This window comes from Chiloscyllium punctatum, chromosome 9 (assembly GCF_047496795.1).
Source record: "Chiloscyllium punctatum isolate Juve2018m chromosome 9, sChiPun1.3, whole genome shotgun sequence".
Classification (NCBI taxonomy): domain Eukaryota; kingdom Metazoa; phylum Chordata; class Chondrichthyes; order Orectolobiformes; family Hemiscylliidae; genus Chiloscyllium; species Chiloscyllium punctatum.
This window is the reverse complement of record NC_092747.1, coordinates 37330413-37351298: the sequence shown is the minus strand read 5'-3', so window position 1 is coordinate 37351298 and position 20886 is coordinate 37330413.

Below are 20886 nucleotides of genomic sequence, written 5' to 3'. Positions count from 1 at the left end.
CCTCCATCGTAAGGTCAGATGTAGGGATGTTTGCTGATGATTGCACAATGATCAGCACCATTTACAGTGACTCAGATACTGAGGAAGTCCACAATCCAGCAAGACCTGGAATTGTGCTGACAAGTGGCACATAACATTCATGCCGCATAAATGCCCCCAGGCCAATGGTCATCTCCAATAAGAGAAAATCGAACTATTTCCCATTGACATTCTGAAGATTACCATTGTCCATAAATTGAACTGGACTAGCCATGTAAATGCAGTGGCTATAAGAGCAGGTCAGAGGCTAGGAATATTGTAGTGAGTAGCTCATCTTCTGACTCCCCACAGCCTGTCCACCATGTACAAGGCAAAATTCAGGAATGTGATGGAATCCTCCCCACTTGCCTGCATAAGTGCAACTCCAGCTATACACAAGAAGCTTGCTACTATCCAGGACAAAGCCACTACACCCAGAAGGATACCCTCCTTTCACCACTGATGCACAGTTGCAGTTGTGTGTACCATCTACAAGATGCACTACAGATATTCACCACTAGTCAGATCATAGTTGAAATAATGTAAGCCCATTATCTAAGGAAACATAAACTGGCTTTGGAGGCAGTCCAGGGAAGTTTCACTAGACTGAGAGCAGGAATGGAGGGATTACTTAAGAGAAGATGTTGAGTAGATTATACCCAAACTTGTTGGAATATAGTAGAATGAGAGGTGACCTTATTGAACAGACAAGACTTTTAGAGGAATTCACAGGGTAGACGTGGAAAGGTTGGGAGAGCATAATTTCAGAATAAAGGGTTGCACATTAAAGACAGAGGTAGATAGGTTTTTGATTGTCAAGGGAATCAAGGGTTATGGGGAGAAAGGGGAGAATAGGGTTTAGAAACTTATCAGCTATGATTGAATGGTGGAACAGACTCGATGGGCTGAATAGCTTAATTTCTGCTCCTATGTCTTATGGTCTTATGGTCTAAGTAAGACTCTGTACCTCTTGTACTCTTTTGCTCTTTTAATTAACTCTATTCCAAATACCACTGCCAATATGAAATATAAAAATGCACTTTAGTAGATGCCTCCTAGATGATAAATTGATTCAAAAATCAATATTTCACTCAGGATGATGAGCCAAGATTGTTCATTAGGTATTACTGTCAGCATATCCTTCCTTATTGCAAACAAGTGGACTTCAAAACCTCATTAAGAGACAATTAATCTCAATACAAAGTCTTAACATTTAATCAAAAAATACAGAAGAAAGTTAGTGGAGATTCTGTCCCATATCTAATTGACATCATGGGGAACCAGTCAGGAGATGATAGGAAGTAACATAAGTAGATAAGCATCATCATTAAGAGCTAATCAGAAACCAGTCAGGCTTCACTTGGAATAATGCAAATTCAGGAATGTCACTGACTATGGAGATGAGTTATGGAAACAATTAATAAGCACTAGCTCTCAGTGACCAAAGCAAGTGCTAAGTTTGAAACCGAAGACTTGAGATTGCTGTCCAATCAGTTGTAGAAGACTATGAGAGAGAAAGAAAACCACAAATCTCCCAATGCCTCAGGCTGGGAAGAAAGAGCAAGTGTACTCACTACCTAGCTTTGTTAAGTATTTTTTACTTAATGATACCTAAATGGTTAAAGGTTGAAATGAACAGTAAATAGCCTGAAAGCACAGAATCATAAACTTTGAGTTTAAATTACATCAATAATGTACAGTTTCCTCAAAAGAAACTGGATTCATGTCTAAAGTTGGTTCCCTTTGCCAATGAAGAGCTGACCATTGATGTTGTGTGGTGGAGTTAAGACCTTTGGTGGATGAAATTATTGAAGAATGAAGGCGTTCTGGCAGACCGTAGATATCTAGATATCACAATATGCTGGACACGAAGGGAGTGGAAGCTGTTCTGATTCATGAAGATACCAGTTTGATTTAAGGGTGTCTTGATGTATGATTTTGGAATCCTTGTTCTGAAATGACAAGGAAGGCAACTGGTACATGAGCCCTTTTTGCAGAGGTTTTAAGGAAGTATTTCTTCAATTATATTGGTTTCTGTGCAGACTGCACTGGGTCTACTGATCATGATTTTTGTCACCTTCGTAAAGGAAGATAAATATTTTGTCATCAACCTTTTTCAGAGATGTTATTGCGAACCTCTGCAACAGGTGGCATGTGAATCCAGAACTCCTCAGTCACTGCCCCCAAACGGCCTGATCAGGCAAGGTATACTTGCAGTAGAAATGGCAAGAGGGTGTCTTATGCAAATATTATGATCAAGATGTGGCAAGTGTATTGTTTCTCTAAATTCCGCTACTCCGTGGGTCACAACACAAACCTAACTTTTATCCAGTTGGCAATATGGCCAATTGAATGATTTCTCTATATTACAAATCCATCAATCAATCTTTTTTGTTAAAATAAGAAATCAATAGTTTTGTCAAACATAAGATTTCACCAGTGAAGATGGAAAAATGGTTAACCCAGGTTTTAACATCTAAGCTTAAATGGTTACCTCTCCAGATACACACCAGGTAAAAGGGGACAAAATTGATTTCTTTCTGCAGAAATATGCTTTGGGAAAAATCGTTTGCCAATTTTGGTATTTTTTGAATGGGAAGAAATGAAGGAGGGGTGGAATTCGCAGATGGTTATTGATCTGGCATTCTAACATATTTGGAATCCCATTAGACGTATAAATGTTGCTATAGAAACTTTGCAATTTACTGAGAAAACACAGGAACAAGAAGTCTTCTGGATTGTCTTTAACAGGACAATCAGGTTTCACACTGGACTCACAACAAGGGTGTTTTGGAATTAAGGAGCAATCAACTGAACAGCATATTCTTCAGCAGGCGTTTCTCTATTTGTAAGCAAACAATCTCTGATTGTATGCAAGATACTCATCACACAGTAACTAACTCTATCCCAAACACAAACTTAAGTCATGCATTTTCCCACAAGTCAGTCCACGCAAGTAACTGCAACATGTCATTTCCAAGAAATGTCTTGTTTAAAATATGTTCCAATGTATGAAGAGATCAGTGAACTCCTTCAAAGGACAACAATCCAGGTATTCATAGAAATGGAGGTCCATCAGTTTTCTACAATCTGCTTTAACCGGTGTACACAAAAATATGAAATATGAAGCCTTCATAATGTCATGATTAACTAGGGTTATATTCAATGAAGTTTAGCATTGAAATGTTAAATGATTCTTAGCTTGGCCCTGTGAAGCATTCAGAGTCTGTTTGCTCAGTTTGGCAAGTCTAGAAATAAGGATCTTTCTTTCGGGTGGCGGGATGACAATTTTAGGACTCGAAATGAGAAATTTCTTTATTTGAATGATTGTGAGTCTTTCTCTTGCCAGAGGCTGGGATGATCAGTTATTGATTATATTTAAGACATAGATTGATTGGTTCTTAGAAACAAATAAACTGAGGGATATTGGGGATATGGCATGAATTTGGGGTTGATGTAAAAGTTCAGCCATAATTTTGTTGACTGGCCTATTCCACTCCTATTTTCTCTGTACTAAAGACATGGAACATGGTAACACTAGTACTAGTTAGGACAGAAACCATAATAGGTTGTACAAGGTAATAGGGTGGGCCCAATAACCTATTCCCACTCCTATTTCTTAGATGCTTAAGAAATTGAATGCATCGTTAGTAACTGTGGTGGAAGCAGACTCCATAGTTTTAAGTGGCAACTGAATTGCTGTTTTAAAGATTTTGGAGGATGCAGCTAAGTGGATAAGCTGACAGGCAGGACTAGCATAATGAGCCATTAGAGCTCCTTCTAAGAGATAAAATATAAACAATAAGGTGGATTTGAACACCTTGTGTAAAACTTTAGTAGAAAGTGGTACCAGGCCTTTATTTATTATTAATCTTGTGCAATTGTAGAGTCATAGTCATGCAGTATGGAAACAGCTCTTTTCAATCCAACCATTTCATGCCGACCAGAATCCCAAAATAAACTAGTTCCATTTGCCTACATTTGGCCTATATCACTCTAAGCAGTTCTTATTCATGCATGTACCCAAATGTTTTTAAACATTGTAACTGTATCCACATCTACCATTTCCTCTGGCAGTTCCCTCTACTCACGAACCACTCCCTTGGGGTTGAAGTGTTCCGAGACGGAAGATGAGGCATTATTCCTCCAAGTGTCGGTGGTGAGGGAGTGGCATCATCCGCCGACATTTCGGCCACCCACAAATGGACCCCACCACCAGGGATATGGTTCCCTCCCCACTCCAACTGCTTTCCACAAAGATCGTTCCCTCCGTGACTACCTGGTCAGGTCCACATGCCCCATCAACCCACCCTCCCCTCCTAGCACCTTATCCTGCCACCGCAGGAATTGCAAAACCTGCACCCACACCTCCCCCCTTACCTCCATCCAAGGCCCCAAAGGAGACTTCCACATCCATGAGAGTTTCACCTGCCCTTCCACAAATGTCATTTATTGTATCTGTTGCTCTTGATGCAGTCTTCTTTACATTGGGGAGGCTGGACGTCTTCTCGCAAAACTCTCTAGGGAACATCATCTGGATGCTCACACCAATCAACCCCACCGCCCTGTGGCTGAACATTTCAACTCCCCTTCCCACTCAGCTGAGGACATGCAAGTCCTGGGCTTCCTCCATTGCCATGCAAACTTCAATGTTCAACTTGTGAACCCCGAGGTCTCTCTGTTCTACAACACCACCCAAGGCCCTACTTTATAAATCCTGCCCTTATTTGTTTTACCAAAATGCAAAGTTTTACATTTATATAAATTAAATGCCACTTCTCAGTCCATCAACTCAATTAAACACGATCTCTTTGTAATCTTAGATAAACGTCTTCACTGTCCATTAGACCATGAATTTTGGTGTCATCCGGAAGCTTATTAACCATGCCTACTATATTCTCACCTGAATCATTTACATAAATGACAAACAAAAGTGGATCCAGCACTGATCTCTGTATTCTTGTAAGTATAAATATAAATAAGTCCACTATGTCCTAAATGGTTATGCAATTCTCAAATGCTGTTTCTCTTTGGAATAGAGCCTTCCTTGTTTTAGATTAATCAGATAAATAGTGTTATTTATTCAGTTTTGGCAAGATGCAATTTCTGCAAAGCACTGTTAGAGATGAATCACACAACAATGTTTTTATCACCACAGCTTGGACATATTGGTTGAAGGCACTGGAACATGAATCCAAGCAGTCCATTTACTGATTGTTGTTGATGAACATACATAGAAACATTGAAAATAGGAGCAGGAGGAGGCCATTCAGCCCTTTGAGCCTGCTTCACCTTTTGTTAAGATCCTGGCTGATCGTCCAACTCAATAGCCTAATCCTGCTTTCTCCCCATAACCTTTGATCCCATTCATCCCAAATGCTATGTCTAGCCATCCCTTGAATACATTCAATGTTTTGACATCAACTACCTCCCATAGTAATGAATTGTACGGGCTCCCTACTCTTTGGGTGAAGAATTAAGGTGTGCTATACTATGTCAACACTTATCCAACCCAACCTTGGTTGTTTACCAGGTGCTTTCGCCCATCTTCTATTTCAAAGTTTTGGCACCCTTTCAAGATTAAGTCCTTGTTGTTTCCAGCAAGTCTGAAATATATTTCATATTCATGAGCAACTACATATCTTTGAGTAATCAAATTATTTTAAATGTTACCAAAATATCTTTGCAGTGTTAATAGCATATTTTAGTTCATAGGATAGCATCACAAGAACTCATTGCTCAATGCATAATGAATATCTAACTTTTGAGTTAAAAAAAAAGAGTAGGAAGACATATTTTTGGGTTTGAGATGAGTCAGACTTGTGTGGGAGCACTTCCCATGACTTTGAATAAATAGAGGCTGAGACTCGGTGCATTTCACTCACCTTCCAGGAATGAGTGGAGTCATATACACATGTAAACCAGGGCCAGGAGTAGGCTATTCAGCACCTTGAGCCCACTCCATTATTAAACAAGGTCATGGCTGATCCAATTGTCCACATTCCCAACTCCGTTTCACCTTTATACCTTTGCTCATCAAGAATCAAATTATCTTTGACAAGACTCTGCTTTGACCATCTGTTAAGAAGAATGTTTCAGAGTTGTGCCCTCCATGAGAAAAATATTCTCACACTGTCTTAAATGGGCAACCGAAGTTCTAGATTGTGACAAAAGTGTGCATCCTTTCCAAGTGCACTCTTCAAGACCTCAGTGTCTTGCATTTTTTAAACAAGTCACCCCTTACTTGTTACATGTTGGCTCAGTGGTTAGCACTGGTGCCTCACATTGCCAAGGTTCCGGGTTTGATTTCAGCCTTGAGCAAGTATCTGTGTCAGTTTTCTCCCAGTCCAGAGATGTGCGGGTTATGTGGATAGACCATTGTGTCCAGAGATGTGCAGGCTAGCTGGGTTAGCCATGGGAAATGCATGGTTACAGGGATAGGGTGGGTGTGGGTGGGATGATCTTTGGAGGGATGTTGTGGACTCGATAAACCAAATGGCCTGCTGCCGCACTGTAGGGAGTCTATGATTCTACTCTTCTAAACTCCAGCAAGTACAGACATAGCCTGTCTAACCTTTCCTTATAAGACATCCCACCATTTCCAGGTTTTGGTCTAGTAAACTTACTCTGAATTGCTTATAATGTATTTACATTTTACATTGAATAAGGAGACCAATGCTGTACACATTACTTTATATGTGGCCTTATCAATTCTTAACTGAAGCATAACCATTCTATTTTGTATTCCATCCTCCTCACAATATAGGAAAACATGCTGTCAGTTTTCCTAATGACTTGCTGTGCCTATGCTAACTATCTGAGATCATGCACTAAATACCCAAGTCCCTCTGCATCTCAGTGCTCTGTAAACTCTCATCATTTAGATCTTTTCTTTTATTCTTCCTGTCAACATGTGCAGTTGCATATCTTCCTCAAATTATACTCTATTTGCCAGATCTTTATGCACATAATCTATATATATTCCTTTATAGCCTCTTTATAGTCTCTCATGACTAACTTTCCTATTTTGTCATGAGCAAATTTAGCAACTTTACCCCAATCCCTTCATTCAAGTCATTTACACAAATTGTAAAAGGTTGAGGCCTCAGCACTGGATCCCTGTAGCACACCACTCATTCCACCTTGTTAACATAAAAATGACTCTTTTATGCCTACTCTTTCCTGAAAGCCAGCCAATCCTCTATCCAGGCTAATACATTATCCTGAACATCCCAAGCTTTTATTTCCATTCCCTAAAAAAACATTCATAAATCAGATTTTTTTAATGGCAATCAATGATAGTTTGATGGTTATTACTGCTGAGGCTAGCCGTAAATTCCCGATTTATGAATGCTTTAAAGTTCTAGCAGCTGCCATGGTGTAATGTGAACCCTTCTGCCCAGGTCTGGATTGTTAGTTCTGTGCCATCACTACTAGTGCCCTGTAAACTGTAGATCTTAATAGTGCGAACTAATTAAAGAGTGGGGATGACTACAGATTATATATATATTACACAATCCGTCAGTATGCCACTGTCATATTCAAAGAATCCTGAACAGAAGCAGGTATTCAAATGTGAACGATATTCAATCAGTCAGTCATACACTAGTCATTATCTCAGATTCACAAAGCAGTAGAAAACTGGGATATAAATATCTAATTATCACCAATGCAAAACATAAAAGATACATGCATAGTGACAATTTAAGTGTTAAATCACTAATTTGTACAATTTAGTGATCCATTCACAATTTTTCCCTTCTCCAAATGACTGATACTTTTGTTTAAAAGCAAAACAATGCTGTATTTCTCTATGACTCTAAAAGCCCTTTCAAGTAGCATTATTTCTCCATTCCAACACCAACACGGACAACAAGCAGTCACAGTGCACAATATTACAGGAGGCAATTTTTTATTTTTCTTATTCATTCATGGGAAGTAGGCATCAATGGCTAAACAAACATTTATTGTCCATGCACAGAGGGAATTAATCTCAGCATGTTGCTGGTGATCTGGATTCCTATTTAGGACAGGCAAGGCAAGAAAGGCAAATTTCCTTTCAGAAAGGATGATAGTAAACCAGATGAGTTATTATGATGGACCTGCATGGGAACACATTCTGAAGTTTGAAGGCGAATATCTACTACATTGAATTTCAAACAACTAATCCCTGATGGAAAATAACATTTAATTCACGTACTCAATGAAAGAATTATGTTCTACAATCACCTGGAGTTGCCAATCAAACTGTTGGCTTCATACACGCTACTATCATAGAATCATAGAATCTCTGCAGTGTGGAAACAGGCTATTTGGCCAAACAAATCCACACCGACCCTCCAAAGATTATCCCACCCAGACTCATTCCCCTACCCTATTAGTCTACATTTACACCTGACTAATGCACTTAACCTACACATCCTTGAACACTATAGGTAATTTTACCATAGCCAATTCACCTAACCAACATATCTTTGGAATGTGGGAGGAAACCGGAGCACCCGGAGGAACCCAACGTAGGCACGGGATTTGCCTGGCTACCCAAACACATCCACAAACATCTGCCCCGGTCTGAGCAGGTTCAATATGCAGACTCTGGGTTTATAACAACAGGGATGCCAAAGTAAACAACTGGTGATTTGAATGGCCAGACGTTTCTGTAAAATTGTCGTGCACAAAACATGGCCTGACTTCATTGCCACCCTTGTGACGGTTAGAAGCGCTTTGTTTAAAGGCAGGACTTGCAGTTCTGGGCTTCTTACGCCAATTTCAGCATAACTGAAATGTTTTCTGGAACATGGAATATACAAGTTGACTTTCTTATTTAGTCATAGAGTTCTGAGCTTTTACTCCACAGTTCAGTTGGGGACAGCTGTGTCAAAAGAAATAGTACCTCACCTTAAGACGTTTCCTCAGGACCTCAGCATGCTTCTTTATTGTTCAGCACCTCCCACCTTTCTGTCCAGCTGTTCTCAAATTGACATCAACTTAAGGCACCAACATTCATGCTCTTCACCTTTGAAATCCAGTGTTAATTAATATTTTTGTGAGACCCTGCTTTCATTTCTGAAACATTTCTTTCTTTCTATCATGAATGTAGTTTCTAATGTACTTTCACAAAGAAAGATCCTTTGCCCTTGAGGAGTTAATTAGCTTTACAATTAGCTTGAACAAAGCCTAAACAGCATGAACATGTTCCTAACTGTCCATTTGCTAAGTTCCACACTTATTGTACTAGTGATCACACTAGAGTGAGAAACATGGACTGAATGATATAACGTGTGCTCATTATTTGATATTTTATCAAAGGTTAGCCTCTTTTACACTTCATCAGCTAAGAAATGTTCTTTTTACTTTCACAAAAGAGAATCTGGACCTTGATGTCCTTTATCTGTTCATATGATCAGAACATGGTTTCTAATCTTGAATTTTGTTTTTGATAACTATAGCATTTCTTACGGCGTTTTACACAGAAACATTTTTTGATAATCTAAATTGAGGCCATATCTTTCAAAAGCTATAAATTGTGCCTCCTGAAACAGTCTAGAATCTTTGATTCCAGCTGCTCCCATCATATTCTTATTATCAATGTGATAAAAATTGTTTTCCGTTCCGTTGAAATTAAACAGCATTAAAATGGATATATAAAGTTTATCATTTAATCAGTCTGTTATTCTAGTCATTTGAGATGACATTTGCTTTCAAATTCAGTAATAAACTAGGTTTGCATAAAGTATGGAAACATTGTTTCACATTTACATCTGCTTCCTTGCTAAAGTTATTAAGAAAATGAGGATGTACTCTTTTGCACTTATAATTATATCTCTAAAATATAATATATTATAATTATATCACAACTAACATAAAACATTTAATCATTTTTAGTTTCATCAGCTAGTATTTTAAGTTGCCAAACTCAGTTTACAATTGCGATAAACACAAAAAACATAGAAACTGGGAACAGGAATAGGCCATTCAGCCCTTTGAGCCTGCCCTATCATTCAATATTGCCATGACTGATCCTGTATATTAATGTCATGTTTCTGTTTTCTCCCCATATTCTTTGATGCCATGAAAAGCTAAAAATTGATCAATCACTTTCTTGAATATATTCAGTGATTTGACCTCCACATCCTTCTGTGATAGAGAATTGCATAGGTTCTTTGAGTGAAGAAATGTTTTCTCTCCCTTTTTTAAATAGTGGGGTTACACTGTTTGATCCCTCCAATTTGTAGGAACCGTTCCAGAGCCTATGGAATTTTGGAAGGTGATATATCCAATATATTTGGGCCAATTTAGAATTTTGGCTTGTCGATTATCAGATGCTGGTGATTTGTTACCCTTCAATTCCATTAATTTCCCAGCACCATGTTCTAACTAACACTGATTTCCTTCAATTTCACCATTTGATTACACCTATGGTTCCCTAACATTTAAAGTCATGGAATATAGCATAGAAACAGACCCTTTGCCCACCATGTCTATGCCAACAAACAAACACTAATCTACACTAATCCCAATACTGGGAGATTAATTATACCCTCTTTTGTGAGGTCTGAACCAAAGCATGTGTTCAATTCTTCTACCATTTCTTTGTTCCTAATTATAATTTCACTGGCTTCTGTCTATAAGTCACCTTCATTTGCTTTTATTAATGTTTATCTTTTCATAAAGATTATCTCTTCTATATTTATAGAAATTTTTGCAATTAGCTTCTGCACTCCCTGTAATTTTACTGCCAAGGTATGATGTGGAGGTACTGGGTGGATAAAGTTAAAAAATCACACATCACCAAGTTATAGTCCAACAAGTTTATTTGGAAGCACTAGCTTTTGGAGCACTGCTCCTTCATCAGGTGGTTGTGGAGTATAAGATCACAAAACACAGAAATTATAGCAAAAGATTATTGTCACTCCATAGATATATTGAACAAACTTGGATTGTTAAAATCTCAGGTTTTTTAGAATGCAGGTTTCAATTCATTAGTATGTAAATCCCACGACTCCTTTTAGGTCAAGGTTGTGTTTAAGAAGTGGAAATTGAGCTGTCAACACTATTTTATTGGTAAAGCTGCACATTTCAATTTCCCATGACAAATTGTGTTAACTTCCTGATTTCACATTTATTAGGCATATCTGCTTAAACAATAGTGTGCTGATGAGAGCTAACTTTGTTGGGTCTAATGGTAGAAATTAGCTAGAAGTAGCCTGAAATACCTTAGTGAAGACATCTTAAGGATTAATGTGTAAATTTAAAACAGTGTAATGGTGGCTGAAAGAACTTTAAATAAGGACTCACCTACTGAGGTAGTATGGGCTGAGGTTAGAAACAGGAGAGAAGAGGTCACACTGCTGGGAGTATTTTATAGGCCTCTGCAGAGTCCCAGGGATGTGGAGGAGAGGATCAGCAAAATGATTCTGGGCAGCAGTGAAAGGAACAGGGTGGTCATTGTGGGGTCTTTAACTTCCCCAACATTGACTGGAAATGCTATAACTCTAGTACATCGGATGGATCAGTTTTTGTCCAATGTGTGCAGGAGGGTTTTCTGATGCAGTATGTCAAGAGGGGAGGCCACACTGGATCTGGTACTTGGTAATGAATCAGGCCAGGTGTTTGATTTAGTGGTAGGTGAGCACTTTGGAGAGAGTGACCATAATTCAGTTACATTTAGTTTATCGATGGAAAGGGATAGGTACGTGCAACAGGTAAAGAGTTAGAAATGGGGCAAGGGCAGTCATAATGTGATTAGGCAAGACTTAGGATGCGTATAATGGGGTAGCAAAATGTAGGGGATGGAGACAATCAAAATGTGGAGCTGGTTTAAGGAACAGATATTGCGTGTCCTTGACAGGTATGTCCCTATCAGCCAGGAAGGAGATGATAAGGTAAGGGAACTGTGGTTTACTACAGAAATTGCAACTCTTGTTCAACAGAAGAAGAAGGCTTATGTAACAATGAGACAATATGGTTCAGATGAGGCAATGGAGAGTTACAGAGTAGCTAGGAGGGATTTAAAGAGAGATTTAAGAAGAGCAAAGAGAGCACATGAGCAGTCTTTAGCAGGTAGAATAAAGGAGAACCCTAAAGCTTTCTATAGGTAGGTGAGGAATAAAAGGGTGACTAGGGTAGGAATAGGGCCAGTCAAAGACAGAAGTGGGGAGATGTGTGTGGACTCTGTGGAGATTAGAGAGGTGCTAAATGAATATTTCTCATTGGTTTTCACTCAGGAAAAGGAGAATATTGTAGAGGAGAAGAATGAAATATGAGATATTAGACTAGAAAGGATTGAGGTTAGTAAGGAAGAGGTGTTATCAATTCTAGAAGGAGTGAAAGTAGACAAGTCCCCTCAGACAGATGGGAAGCTAGGGAGGAGGTGTTGGAGCCTTTGGCCTTGATCTTTTGAGTTGTCATTGTCTACAGGTTCAGAGATTGATAGATTCTTGTTGTCTCGGGGAATTAAGGGCTACGGGGAGAATGCGGGTAAGTGGAGTTGAAGTGCCAAGCAGCCATGATCGAATGGCGGAGTGGACTCGATGGGCCGAATGGCCTTACTTCCACTCCTATGTCTTATGGTCTTATGGTCTTATGGTTTAGTACCATGGAGAATTGCAAATGTTACGTCCTTGTTAAAGAAGGGCAGTAGAGATGACCAGTAGGTAATTATACTCAGTAAAAACAATGACTGCAGATGCTGGAAACCAGATTCTGGCTTTTGCCCGAAATGTCGATTTTGAAGCTACTTGGATGCTGCCTGAACTGCTGTTCTCTTCCAGCACCACTAATCCAGTAGGTAATTATAGACCAGTGAGCCTTCTGTCTGTTGTAGGAAAAGTTTTGGAAAGGATTATAAGAGATAGGATTTATAATCATCTTGCAAGCAACAATTTGATTGCAGATAGTCAACATGGTTTCATCAAGGGCAGATCATGTCTCACAAACCTGATTCAGTTTTTTGAGAAGGTGACCAAGTATGTGGATGAGGCTAGGGCAGTTGACATGGTGTACATGGACTTCAGTAAAGCCTTTGATAAGGTTCCACATGTTGGAGAAAATGCCGAGGCATGGGATTGAGGGTGATTTAACAGTTTGGATTAGAAACAGGCTTTCTGAAAGAAGGCAGCGAGTAGTGGTTGATGGAAAATATTCAGCTTGGTGCCTGGTTACTGGTGCCACAAGGATCTGTTTTGAGACCACTGCTGTTTATCATTTTTATAAATGACTTAGATACAGGCATAGGTGGATGGGTTAGTACGTTTGCAGATGACACTACCGTCAGTAGAGTAGTGGACAGTAATGGGCAGCATGGTGGCAGAGTGGTTAGCACTGCTGCCTCACAGTGCCAGAGACCCGGGTTCAATTCCCGCCTCAGGCGACTGTTTGTATGGAGTTTGCACATTCTCCCCATGTCTGCGTTGATTTCCTCCGGGTGCTCCGGTTTCCTCCCACAATCCAAAAATGTGCAGGTCAGGTGAATTGGCCATGCTAAATTACCCGTAGTGTTAGGTGCAGGGATAAACATAGGGGTAATCTGGGTGGGTGCGCTTCGGCGGGTCATTGTGGACTTGTTGGGCCGAAGGGCCTGTTTCCACATTGTAAGTAATCTAATCTAAATCCAAGTGACAGTGTGGAACAATGTTGCAGGTTGCAAGGGGTCTTGGATAAACTGCAGTATTGTGATGAGAGGTGGCAAATGGAGTTCAAAGCAAATAAAGTGAGGTGATTCACTTTGGGAAGAATAACAGGAAGGCAGAATATTGCTTCAATGGAAAGATTTTGGTAGTGTGGATGTGCAGAAGGATCTTGGAGACCATGTACATAGATCCCTGAAAGTTGCCACCCAGGTTGATAGTGCTGTTAAGAAGGCATATGGTGCGTTAGGTTTTATTGGTAGAGGAATTGAGTTCTGAAGCAGTAATGTCATGTTGCAACTATAAAAACACCAGTGCGTTGCACTTTGAATAATGTGTACAGTTCTGGTTGCCCCATTACAAGAAGGATGTGGGAGCATGGAAAAGGTGCAAAGGAGATTTACCAGGATGTTGCCTGGTCTGGAGGGAAGGTCTTATGAGGAAAGGCTGAGAGACTTGGGTCTGTTCTCATTGGAAAGAAGAAGGCTAAGAGGAGATTTGATAGAGATATACAAGATGGTTAGAAGATTAGATAGGGTAGACAGTGAAAGTCTGTTTCCTAGGATGATGACATCAGCTTGTATGAGGGGCCATAGCTGCAAATTGAGGAGTGATAGATTTAAGACAGATGTCAGAGGCAGGTTCTTTACTCAGACAATGGTAAGAACGTGGAATGCCCTGCCTGCCAATGTAGTTACCTCAGCCACATTAGGGACATTTAAACAATCCTTGGATAAGCACATGGATGATGATGGGGTAGTAGGGGGATGGGCTTAGATTAGTTCACAGGTTGGTGCTACACCGAGGGCCGAAGAGCCTGTTCTGCGCTGTACTGTTCAATGTTCTATGTTTTGCCAATGACAGAAAAATCATGCTTAATTTTCATAGCTTTTTCAATTATTGCTACTATTTTTAATGCTTGTATCTAGGTAGCCTATAAAAAGGTTGCTGGAGCAATAAAACTGCCTGCGTGGTAGTAACTTGCTCAACACATGTGGAAGCACAAATCTCAATCTGTGACAAAGCACGCCACATCACAATTTGTCCGCCGAGAAAGCAAAGGTGGCATCGTTAAAATAGTGATTTCCATTTCAGGCCACCCTCCCCAGGGCTTCATGGAGAAGATGGAGAAAACTTGTGGGTGATCATTCCTGTTTCTGGCAAAGTCAGTGCTATCTTATAGATATTTTGAGCATCTGATGGCACAATAACAAAGAATCAGGAAAAAAACAAAGATGAAGACAACCATGTTGGAAAATGTTTCAAAATCCTTGTTGCAGATGTTGCTATAGGATAGGACTTGTTATTTGCGCATTTGAAAGTAACGTACCATCCCACCATGAATTCCCGTTAGGGAAATAATCTTCTGGTCACTTAGGTGTCGGCCTGAAGACAAGAAGACACCTTCAGTGGGTGAGATGGTGGTTACCTAGAAACCTGCTATCTTCCTGAATTAGGTTTTGGATGTGAAAGCCCAGACTCCTCCCCTGTCATCATTTGAGGCTTTTATACAGCCTCATGGTCATAGATTCCTTATAGTGTGGAAACAGGCCATTCAGTCCATCAAGTTACATCGACCTTTTAAAGAGCATCCCACTCTATCCACCCCCTATCCCCACATTTCCCACGGCTAATCCACCTACCCTACACATCTCTAGAAACTATGGACAATTTAGTATGGCTGGTCCATCCAACCTGCACATCTTTGCACTGTTGGAGGAAATCTGAGCACCTGATAGAAACTCATGCAGACACAGGGAGAAGATTACAGACAGTCACCCAAGGGTGGAATCAAACTCGGGTCCTGGTGCTGTGAGATAATGGTGATAAACACTGATCCACTGTGCTGCACTGTCTTTCTGGTCCTTATGATGATCATGGTTCATTAGAAAAACCATTTGAGAAACACTATTCCCACCTGGATGAGATGATCTCAACTTGTGGTGGAGTGAAAAAGAGTCAGAGCACCTGGTAAAACAGTACATGCAGGCTGTCAGCAAGAAGGGTATACCTCAATCTGCGTTTGTATGATCAAAGGACTGGACATAGGGCACTGCAGTCACTGAGACCTGTCCCTGGCCCTACCTTTACCCCTTCTTCCCTGTGACCCCATGACCAACAAACAATAAACCTCACTTCTCCGCTGCTAATAAAACACATGAGTTATTGGAAAAATGCCCAGCGCGGATCTCTAAACTGTCTGATTGGAGAAAGACATGGTGGGCTTGCTGTAAGAAGCCAGGTTTGGTGTCTTGACACCATTTCACCGGTAAGCAAGACACCCAAATGAAGCAGAAGAGCTTGATGAGAGTGAGTAGATGCCTGAGCCCTGTAGCCTGTGATCTCCCCAGTTCACAATGCTTGTGTCAAGATATTTCTGGACTTCAGAATTCTCTGGATTGTAGAACAATGTTAGATGGCTAACTATAAGTATGTAAATCAGCTTTAATTGCATAAAACAGGGACAAAATGTCATAATGTAGAAACTTATTTTAATCTAAAAATGCATCCAGTGAAGTGTGTGGTACTAAAAGGATGCTGATAACAGTAAGGGTACAAATATCACTAATAACTGGAATAGGACCAGATGAAAACGTTTGATTATCAACAGCAGCAGCTGCCAATTCTTAATGCTGGACTTCATCTAATAAGCTGTCTGGTGAAACTGCAATGGTCATGCTGATAGTGAGTTTGTACTGGATCTTCCAAATTGATCAAATATTTGCTGCACGCAACATTTTTCATATATTTTGCCTGCTCCTTTACTATATCTGTTGGATAATGTGCATATGCTTTAAATCTTACTAGGTCCTAAATCTTTGTTAATCTAGAAATCGAATGAAGTAGGAGGTCAGATTTATGCCCTCTTTCATGGTTATAGTTTCCTCAGAAACATCATGTCCTTTAACACAGCTATCACTATCCAAGGGCACTGGGTGCAAAACTGCTTCATATGATTTGATGCTGATCTATTGGATCAATATCTGTGGCACAGCTGAAGCAGCATCCTCAAAATTTAACTCTGCCACAATGTCTCCTTCACCAGGGTCAATGTCATTTTGTAAACACTTTACATAACGTAAGATATCAGCTGCCTTTTCCTTTGCTTTGCTTATATTAAAACCCTAAAGTTTTCCTTTGCATCCACATGATGAGACAAAGTTACAAGATATATCCCACTGAATGAATTTTGCAAGACTCTCCTGGTGGAATTGTCATATGCATTCATCGAATACAAATTGGCAACTTTTGTTACCAATGTAAAAGGTTTAAAGTTTGAATTTATTGCTTGCCTATTAGTTGATGTTTCTTTATCATTAATTCTTGAACTTGATTTTGTTGTAACAATGCTGGGCAAACCTTCAACAAGTAGACAAGGATAGAGGAGTATCAATTTAAATTTCCCAGCTGAATCCTGCCAGCTGACAGAAGCATTGGCCCCCACCCCGGCCAACCCTTAAGCTGAGGCAGCCTAATTGGATCTGGTGATTCCTGACCCTCTTTATTTTTACTCCGGCTCTCTCTATGGTTACTGCTGCAGTCCTAAGTACACAAGATATAGGATTAGAAGTGGAACATATAGCCTATCAAGTCCACTCCACCATTCAATATGATCATGGTTACTCTTCAGCTTCAACATTGCCCCACCTGATTCCCTGAGAAATTAAAAAAGCCCGATCTTATAATTAACCAGCAGGTTCTGGAAGTGAGGCATTTTGAATTAGAGATACGGACACCACAATTGCAGGCAATGTGTTACCTGAAGGATATAAAAATTGATTGTGGCTTCCAGGATCCAGGGTTTGGCATCGATTTGTTTCTTTTTCAAAGGCTTTGCAAGTGTCTGTGCTTTAAATCAATGTAAAAATCAAAGCATAAGTTTGAGCTGAGACATTAAAATCTGGTTTTCAATAATGTCAAAAATATAAGGATCCTTTAGGGAAAATACTCTAATGCATCAGAACACTTGCACAATGCTGGTCAATTACCAAGATGGACAAGGAAGTGCTGGAAGAACACAGCAGGCCAGGCAGCATCAGAGAGGGAGAAGTTGGTTTCAGCTGATACAGTCCTTATCACTAAGGAGACTTTCCCAGGCCAAATAATGTTCAATTTATAGAGAGTACCATCCACCAAAAATACAATGTACAATAGGAAGAAACTAATTTTATAGCCCATTGCTCCCCCCTCACTTCACCTCCATCCCATCTCCCAGCCCACCTTGGGTATGGAATGGAGAGAGTAAACCTTAGGTCCAATTTCTGAATTCTGTTTCTTATCAGAAACACCAGTGTTGCAGAAAGACGCCAGTCAGCTGAAGAAGCAAGTGGAAATTTCTCCAATCATATATGAGCTTAATTTGTCAATCTGAAAAGGAGGACGAAGTTAGCTATACAAATGAGAAGTACGATTGGTGCTACATTGCGTATCACAGGGTGGGAGGGTTGCTGTAACACAGTGGTGCTGTCTCAGATTATAAAGCAGAAGGCTCATGTTCTTATCCCACCTGTTTCAAGGGTGTGTTATTTTAAACTGAACAGGTTAATTAAGAAATATCTATAATGGAGATGGCAGAACCTTTTTTGAACATCCAGAGGCATCTCTGCCATCCCAACAAAAGAAATGGATGAGCTTACTGTCAAGATTTCTAAAATTTTGAGACATGTGAAATAGGATCATTTGAAAGAGAAATGCATTTCAATACTGTTCCTAGTCTCTATGTTGTTGATTAATCTTCTCCCCTGAAAGATCACAATATCATTAAATGTGGCCCAGAGCACTACGAAGATAATCTAGGAAACTGAAAGCTCTAAAATGTTATAAAATGCGCAATTGAATTTATTAAAATGTTAAGGCTTTGACCTGTAGCCTTCTCTAGTAAAGTTCCCAGTTAGCTGACCTATGCCTAAAATTCAATTGTGAGAGGAAAGAATAGAGTCCACAGATGATTTTATTAAGTTTTGTTTTGTAGGCAGAATAAAAAGATGACAGATTATTTTCTTGGTCATTAGGAATCTGCTCTTGAATTATAGGTGAAATTTAAGTTTATTTTTAGTAAACCACATCTTAAGTAGAAACCCAGTACAGGGATTTTGATTCAAATTGGATGAAAGGGGTAGATTTTGAAGTCAATGGAAGTAAAGTAAATTATAGAGATATGAAAATGGCTGCTAATTCTCACAAAGTCAGATTGGTTTCTACATCAGTGGAGATGACTTTTGAAGGACTGTTGCCATACCTGAAGATCACTGATTAAATAATATACTTATACGGGAATAGTTTCATTCTTTATTGCTAATAGATCAGACATAATGTTGAAGCTTTATATGTGAACATATGTATAACGATAGCCAATGAGCCCTACGAATTGTTCCGCCTTTCATAAAGACCATTGCTGATCTGATTGTAAACTCAAATCCCCATGCTCGCCTTTCTGTGATAACCTTTTAAACACTTGCTTAATAAGAAGTGATCTACTTCTGACTTAATATTCTGCTTCCTCCACCTTTTCAGGAAGAGAGTTCCAAAGGCTTATATCCATATTACAGAACAAAAAGCTGGCCCCCATCTCTGTTTTAAATGGGTGACATCAGATTTTTAAACAGGGGACCGTAGTTTTAAACTCTCCCATAGAGAAAAATCATCTCCACATTCAGTCTGCCAAGAGCTCTGAGGATCTTATATGTTTCAATCAAGTAATTATTCTACTTTGCATGGCATGCCTTGACCAGTCAGCCTGTCATTTTTGAATTTGAACAAAACTGTTTTTAGTGTGTTCTCAATGGCAACTATTCAGAGTCCATTTGCCAACCAATCAGCAGTCTGTTTCTTATGCAGTACAACTTATTGTTCTCTTTGAAATTTGACACTCTTGCACCGTTTCTGATGAGTGCAGCAAGAAAAGCCCATTTTGCAGCAATACATTAGCAAACAGCTACACACTGTGCAGATTAATCTCAAATGAAATCACCAAACTTTGCTCACATTGCAGGTTTGTCTAGGGCCATACACTGTTGTGCTACCTTGTCACCATCCTGACATCTTTCTGAACAGGCAGGGATTTCAATGTGCACGGTTTCTTGATAGTAGTTATGTTTATTCGTCCTATACCAGTCACTTGTTCAACCAAGTCATCTCATCACAGGAGGATTACCGGATAACAAAATGTAATCCCCTTAGTCATGGTTCATGACTACTGTCAGAAAACTAGGCACAGTCATATGCATGATCTGCAAATAAGCCATTGGTCTTCAGAAATATACTTGAGCAGACATTGGCTCAGTCAAACAATATTGTCACTGCTTGGACAATTCAGGAAGAGCTTTGCAGTACAGTCTATCAATCTAGGTCTGTGGTTATGTGGCACTCTCCATAAACTTTTAATATTGGGAGGACCAGTAAGCTAATGTAGTCTGTGCCCAAATACAGCAAGATCTGGATGATATCTGGGCTTGGGCTGACAAATAGCAAGTTGCATTTGCACTATTCAGAGTGCCAATCAATAACTACCTCCATAAAAGCCCTTGACATTCAATGGCATTACCCTAACTGATTACCCCATTATCAACGTACTAGGGTTGTCATTGACAAGAAACTGAAGTGAACTAGTCACATAAGTAGAATGGCTATAAGAGTAGGTCAGAGTCTAGGAATTTTGAAACAAATAACTCACGTCCTGTAACACCAAAACCTGTCCATCGTCAACAAGGCACAAGTCCTGATTATCGGGAAATATTCTCCATTTGTCTGGATGAGTGTAGCTCCAACAAAACTCAAGAGGTTTGACACCATCCAGGACAAAGGAGCTCATTTGGTTAGCATCTTGTTCTCAAACGATTCAGTTCCCTCCATCAATGCTCACTGGCAGCAGTGCATATTATCTGTAGATCCTCCTTAAAAAGCATCTTTCAAATCCACCATTACTACCATCTCGAAGACCAAGTGCGGCAGATATATGGGAACACTAGCATTTGCAAGTTCCCCTCCAAGCCACTCACCATCCTGACTTGGAAACATATCACCATTTCTTCAGTGTCATGGGAAAAAATCCTGGAATTCCCTTCCGAATGGAATTATGGGTGTACTTACCATACATGGACTGAAGTGGTTCAAGAAGGTAGCTTACCACAAACTTCTCAAGGGCAGCTAGGAAAGGGCATAAAAGGCTGGCCCAGCCAGTTTTGCCCACATCCCATGAGTAAATAAAAAAGATTCTAACTACTAAATGGGCAGTAGTAAT